Source organism: Cebus imitator, unplaced genomic scaffold (genome assembly GCF_001604975.1).
Source record: "Cebus imitator isolate Cc_AM_T3 unplaced genomic scaffold, Cebus_imitator-1.0 Scaffold596, whole genome shotgun sequence".
NCBI lineage: Eukaryota > Metazoa > Chordata > Mammalia > Primates > Cebidae > Cebus > Cebus imitator.
Genome location: NW_016107911.1, coordinates 940,674 through 948,431, shown reverse-complemented (window position 1 = coordinate 948,431; position 7,758 = coordinate 940,674).

Below are 7,758 nucleotides of genomic sequence, written 5' to 3'. Positions count from 1 at the left end.
CATTGAAAATGATTTTGCATATTTAAAGTCTGAAATCTTACACAAATAAAATCAATGAGAGGATAAAGGGAAGTACTAAAGAGATATTGACTGAGATTTATCCTATACTGAAGAAACATAATCTTCAAATTGAAAGAGGTGTTCTGGGTACTGAGAGGAAACATTTAAAATAAACTCATACCAACACACATTTTTATGAAACTACAGAATATGAGCTACAAAGATAAAATTGTAAATGCTACCAGAGAGGAGACTGACAAAAGAAGAATGACTGAGAGTGTTGGCCTCCAAGAAAAAAGACAGACAGACAGAAAGAAAGAAAGAAAGAAAGAAAGAAAGAAAGAAAGAAAGAAAGAGGATGAACTGGAAATAAATGAGTGCTCAAATTAAGAAACCGGAAGAAAAGAAGCACAATATACCTATGAAAACTAGAAAAAGAAAGAAAGATAAGGGCAGACATTAGATGAATTAGAAAACAAGATACAGTAGATAAGATCAATAAAAATCAACAAATGGTTATTTGAAAACCCTGATAAATTAAAATATTACTATTGATAAAGAAAAGAAAGGCATAAATAAATAACACTAGGACCATAAAAGAATGATATCTAAAAATACTTTGAGATTTAAAAAATAACAAATTATTATTAACAACTCTGTCAATAAATTTGCAGATTCAGTTTATGTGAATACTATTAAATTAGTCATTAAGTAAATCAGAAAAATAATCAAAAGTGTCTTCCTTTCAAAGATAATAGGTTCAGATCATTTTACAGGTAAATATTAGCAAGCTATCATAAAAGTTATAATTTCTATCCCGTATACTTTCAAATACAGAAAAAAAAGGAAAGAGACAGTAAGGTATAGAAGAAAACAAAAGTTGTTTCCCTGCTCTTATACACCACTCAACACATTTCTGACGCTAGATTCTCTGGTATCAATTCAATTTTAACTCTACCTGGAAACAGTGTCAGATTCCACAAGTTCAGGGCTTGGTCCCCTTAGACTGTCCCCCACGTCAGATGCCAATTGCAAGTCCTTGGTTGTGAACTGTGCTTCTGACTGACCAGCTATAAATTGAGGTTCTCATGATTCCTTCCTTTGTTTGATTAATTTGCTAGAGTGACTCACAGGACTCAGGAAAACACTTTACTTATATTTACCCATTTATTATAAAGAATATTTCAAAGGATACGGATGAACAGCCAGATGAAGAGATGCATATGGCAATGCTTGGGAGAGAGGGCGTGGAGCTTCCATACCCTCTTTAGGCACAACATCCTCCAGGAACTTTCATGTGTTTAGCCATCCAGAAATTATACAAACTCAATCACTTGGGATTTTTATGGAAGCTTTATTTCATAGGTACAATTGATTAAACCATTGGCCATTGGTGATCAACTCAATCTTTGTCTCTCTTCTCTCCCTAGAGTTAATTGGGGAGTGAAAAGAGGCTGAAGGTTGAGTTGATCACCAGTGGCCAATGGTATCTGGTTCCCCTGGCAACCAGACTCTACCCTGATGCTGTCCAGGATTTCCCAACCATCAGTTATCTTGTAAGCACACAAAAAGACACCTACTTATCATTTAAGAGATTCCAAGTATTTTAGGAGCTGTGCTCCAGGAAACAAGGATGAAGACCAAATACAGTATATATTTTATAATAGCACAGGTACATATAGTGTTTTATATGATTAATATGATTTTGATATGAAAATTAGAAAAAGAAAGAAGAAAATAAAATTATAGATCTATTTCATTTACAATATATCTGCAAAAATTCCAAATAAAATGCTAGTAAGTAAAATTCATCAGAGAATATAAAAACATCACATTACATGTTAATAGTGTTATTCTCAGAAATCCAAGATGATCAAACATCAACAAATCTACTAATGAAACAAATCACAATTTCACATTAGAAAAGGAAAAAAAGATACTTTCAACAAATCAAACATATGATAGTTCGACATATATGTGTAATAGAAGCACTTAGCCTACTTAGTATAGAAACTCTCATCTGATAAAACTGTCATGCGTCCATTAAAGATCTGCAATGAAAACTATATTTAATGTTGAAATTTTGGAGCATTCACATAAAATGAAGAACAAAATGGAATATCCTATGTCATCACTTATATTCAAAATTCTGCAGATCCTAACCATGCAGGAAGATTTTTAAAAAGTCATAAAATGAATAAAAATTAGAAATGAAAAGTCGAGATATCTTTATTTGTAGCTACAATGATTTTCTGTGTAGAATATACAAGACAATCCACAAATTAGTTTTTAAGAACAACTAAAAGAAATCCACACTACTACTCATGAAAAGATCAACAATCAAAATGCAAAAATTCAATGGGAAAATACATTCCATTCACAATTGCAACAAAAACTTAAGGTACTTAAACATAAATAACAAGAAACATGCAAGACCTTTATAGGAAACAAAATGCAAAAACATTACTAAAGAAAGTAAAAAGAGGCTGGGTTTGGTGGCTCACGCCTATAATCCAAGCACTTTGGGAGGCTGAGGTGGGCATATTGCTTGAGTCCAGGAGTTCAAGATCAGCCTGAGCAATATGGGAAAAAATAATCTCTACAAATGTACAAAAATTAGCTGAGTGTGGTGGTGCACACCTATAGTTCCAACTACTTGGGAAGCTGAGGTGGAAGAATTTCTTGAGCCCAGGAGGTGGAGATTACAGTGAGCTGAGATTATGCCACTGTACTCCAGCCTGAGCGACAGAGCAAGACCCTGCCTTAAAAAAAGGAAGAAATGAAGAAATAGACAGATGTAATATTTCCATGAATGGAAAAACTCAAGATTATAAAGATATAATTTTGACAATTTCAATTAAGAACCAGAGGACAAATCTATCCTAAAATCAACACTTTGTATAAACAACAGTATGAAAACATGCTATCAGCCCAAATACAAACAGAAAATGGGATCAAAATAAAATTCCTAGAAAAAGACACACATAAAAATGATTTTAGATTTAAAAAAAAACAGCACTCCAGATTCTCAAATCTCTGAATTGAGGTGAGAAAGCTCTGGGAATTGGACGCAGCAATGAATCTGAGTAGATAAACTGTCTGAAGGAAACTTTGTCTTCCACTAGTTTTACACTCTCTATGCACCTCCTAGGAACTCAAGTAAAAATCTGCTGCCCCTAGGCAAATCCCCCTTGTCACTCCTTCTCAAATTCATCATTCTTTGTCAAACAATTATGAAAACATCTTGCTTGGTCACTTCTTCAGACTTCACTGTTTTGTGAAGATCCCCATGTACATATAAAAATGATAAAATTTATAAACTTTTCTTTTGTTAATCTGCTTTGTGTCAATGTGGTTTCTAGATCCAGCTGCAGAGCCCACATAAGACCCTGGGGGGTACAGAAATTGGAGATGATGTCTTCCTCCCCTAAACCTTCTTGATTTCTTTCACTGGCTACTTTTGGTCATCTATCCTCTCAAAATAAGTACTTCTCAGGACTCTAGCATCCACTCAGAGGTTCAACACGAGTGACATCACTATAATAAAAAATCATTCATTTGCTTTTTTATGAGAACAATATTTTTCAGCATTTATGGCTACCACAGTAAACATAAATAGGAATAGAAGTGATACTGAACAGTGCTCATGCCAGCATATACAGTGGCTAGACACAGGACTCACAGGAAAAACAGGAAGCCCTTTCTATCTCAGATAGAAATACATTTCCCAGAAAATTCAACTTTAGTATTTAACAATATTTTTCCAAAATTTATAATATACTTTTAGTTTGATGAATTGTATAGGAATAATAATTGTTATAACTCAATCTGAAAGAAAACATTTGGAATTTATTTTGAAATATTTTGAAAATATTTTGAATTTGAATCAAATAAAAATCTTTTAAATATATATATATATATATATATATATATATTGGTCACAGAGAAATATTTTTAGGGGGAGAAATAAAATAATTTCAATCCTAGAAATATATTACATTGGAAAACAAATATTGTGGGAAAGTGTAATAGGAATATAATTTCAAGAAAAAACTCTCTACTATTGAGAAGCAGCTTATTTATTAAAAATAAAATAATGGATGATAGTGTTTATCAACCTACTGTGGTATTTCAATTCTATTTGCTTTATTTAAAAGATGTCTAAAACATCAATGTTATAAACTATCATAAGTAATATTCTTTGCAACTATTTAAGCTTATGCTAAGATTTTTTAGATGTCAACTTGAAAAATGCCAGAGGGCACATAGTTTTTCAAATTTCCTGGAATATTTTAGGGAGAACGTGGGGAAAATGCTTTGAGGACCGATCCACATGCCCAACCTACTATGAGTATATCTAGTCTTAAAATGCATCCTTAGTAGTTTAAAATCCATATTATAAAGGCTTGTTACAATAATTTTAAGTTCTTTCGAATGTGGATTTAAATTACTCTCTTGAAGCCAACAAAAATATGCAGATCACAGTTCTGCAATTAATTCCAGCTTCCCATATTTTATTCCCCTTTTAAGTGCATATTCATATTTGAAATTGCAAGATTGCATTTTCCTTTTTTTTTTTTTTTTTTTAGAAAATCTACATTTTATTAATTTAAAACTAGTATCTTAGTATCTGACTGTCACAACCTCAAGTAGGTTTGATAATTTCAGGACTTTGTGCTTTATTTTATTTATTTATTTATTTTATTGTACTTTAGGTTCTGGGGTACATGTGCAGATCATACAGGATTGTTGCATAGGTACATACATGGCAAGGTGGTTAGCTGCCTTCATCCCCTCATCACCTATATCTGGTATTTCTCCCCTCATTATCCCTCCCCACCCTCCCCACCCCCCAATGTCCCTCCCCTAGCCCCCCCACCAACTGACTGTGTCCACATGTTCTAATTGTTCAACACCCACCTACGAGTGAAAACGTGGTGTTTGGGCTTCTGTTCTTGTGTCAGTTTGCTGAGAATGATGGTTTCCAGATTCATCCATGTCCCTATGAAGGACACGAATTCATTGTTTTTTATGGCTGCATAGTATTCCGTGGTGTATATGTGCCACATTTTCTTTATCCTGTCTATCATCAAGACTGTAATTTCATAGAAAATAGGTATGTCCATCAAAACATACTCTTTTAAGCTCTGTCTGTGTGAGGATTCATAATGAGCAAATTCTGGTTCATCAGCTACAGTATCTCAGCTTCTGGTTTCTGCAGCCTCAACCAATTCTTCAAGTTGTTCCTCATGAATAGTTTTCTCTTGCTCTCAGGCAGAGTCGGTCAGAGCTGGTCACTTCCTCCAAGGGGCTTCCACAGCGCTTGAAGCTCTCCTCCACATGCTCAGGTCAGTGGATTGAAATCACTTCAGCTGTGCGTTGAAAGTCAGTTGGAAACCTAAATTGGAGCAAAGAGTCTGAGAGGCAAAGGTGGCGTTCCTGGACACAACACAACAAAGAGTGGCTGTAACATAGCCTCAGTTGAGCAGGCCCTGGAATGATCACACAAGACTTTTCCCTTTGCGATAAAATCTAGAGAAAGGCTGAAGCTAAGAGAGAAGCGTAGTGATGGAACAGGAGCTGAACAAAGTAAAGGGTCAGTCGTTTTCCATCCAGGGCAATCCCACAGACGCTGGAGCGGCCATTAGCATAGTTCATCCTGTAAAGCTCTGTTTATTTACTCAGACCTGGCACCTTTCAACACTGCTGAGGCTAAAGCCTGGTTTAGAAACGCAAACCCATAGAGAAACTTTCCATCTTGTTACACTTCCCATCATAAGACTGACATTTTCTGTTCTGCTTGCTATGGGCTGGTGGGCGGCTTTAATTTGGTTTTTCCTCCAGTTCTCAAGTCTCAATCTTTGCCAAATCAAGAAGCAGGCAGGAAGGGGAAAAAGAGGGGAAATACATATGTACTTGCATTCCCCAAGTCATCTCAGAGGTAACTTAATACTGGTTCAGGTCATCCATGTCTTACAAATCAGTTTTATTCTGTAGATTGTTTACACACCACTTCTAGTATGTCTCTAATAAATTAAAATTTGCTGAAGTGGTAAAATATACTGAAGATATAGTGAATGGTCTACAGGCTACACAGAGAGGCCATTATTCTTCAAGGAAGTAGGAAAAGCAATCATAAAATTTTGAAAAATTATGCAATAACTTTGTACTTATTGCCCATCTGTATTCATTACAATGATCTACTACATAGATATATAAATAGAATGGGAAAGTAACAGATCCGCTGTGTGCTCTAGACTTCAGTCAATGAAATTCAATTACAGTGTTTAATAAAGAAAACTCCACAAATGTCAAGCATTTGTCTGCATATTTCTTTATGCTGTCCTGAAGTTAGCATAAAGTTTCTTTCCTGTTCTTTCCCTATTTGTTTTTCTTTTCAGAAAGTCTCTTTATAGAGAGATGAGAAGGTATAATTGCTTGGGTTCACTGGGGGTGGGGGTGCTTGGTGGCATTATTCTTGATGGGCATTAAACTCTCTATATCACACCCTCCATAAGCACTTAGTTGAGCTCTAGTGAGACGACATCATGCTGAATATTTTCTAAAAAAAAAAAAAAAAGGACCACACAGATAAGACCGTAAAATTGCCAGGGACTCAGAACAGGTTTTACGACACGCATGCTGATCAAAAGGGCTTAACCAAGATGGTTTTTAATCATATTTGGGCATTGGAGAGTTCTCAGATTCAAAGAAATGGTTCTGTGTTTTGTTTAGTTTTGGCAAAGCTCTCTTTTCTTCAATAACCTCAGAAAAACAAAGCCAACATAGTAAGGCTGTGCTCAATTTTGTTTCTGTGTTCAAGCAAAATATACCACCTTGAGGAGGTCTTTCACTTACAATCAGATCTGTATATTTTTAAGAATATTTTGAATTGGATATGCTCATTTGAACATTTACCCTTTTGAAACTAAGCCACTTTAAATTGTGCTAGGAATCATACAAATGAACTGTTGTGAAAAAATAATGTTCTAGCTGTGTCTGTTATATTTTGCAAAGTTCGATGTCAACTATTCAGCATCACTTTTTTAAAATTCAAAATTCAAAGTGTTAAGTATAATGTGAAGTGACATTGTGGCCTACAACAAGATAGGAAATTAACCACCTTTGCAACCCAGGGCTCAAAATGTGAAGAAAGATCCTATGTTGGAAAAAGTAGCCTCATTTGATACACAACTGCTCCCTTGTCTCCTCCTCCTCCTCCTCCTCTTTTTCTCCTTTCCCTTCTCTTTTTCTTTGTTCTTCTCCCTCTCCTTTCTCAATTCCTCCTCACCTCCTTTCCCAGTTTCTTGCAGGTTAGAAACGCATATGAACTTTGGAAAGAGCATGATTCCTGGTAGAGTGGGTGTAGGATGACTTTGCTATAGAAAGACAATTTCCTTTTGTTTACCTACAGAAGTACTGACATCTCAGAAAACATCTTGCCTAGGATTTCTTCTAAGAGTTTGTCAAATCTTAAAGGAAGACAGAAGGAAAGGAAGAACAAATCTCTGCTTTTGGAATACATCTTTCCTCTTTTTTTGCAGAAAAATAATGAACATACAAAAATAGTAAAAATATATTAGGCAGTTGGAGTTGCAAAAACATCAGTTAATCACATAAACCACAACGCAGGTGGAAAAACTCTAGCTCTAATATGCTATTTAGTAATGACTGAGAGTCAGAAAGAATCACAAGCATCCCAGAATCTGTGTCCTTAGCTTGCCTCAGATTTGGAAGGGGGTGGGGAGATAATGGGAC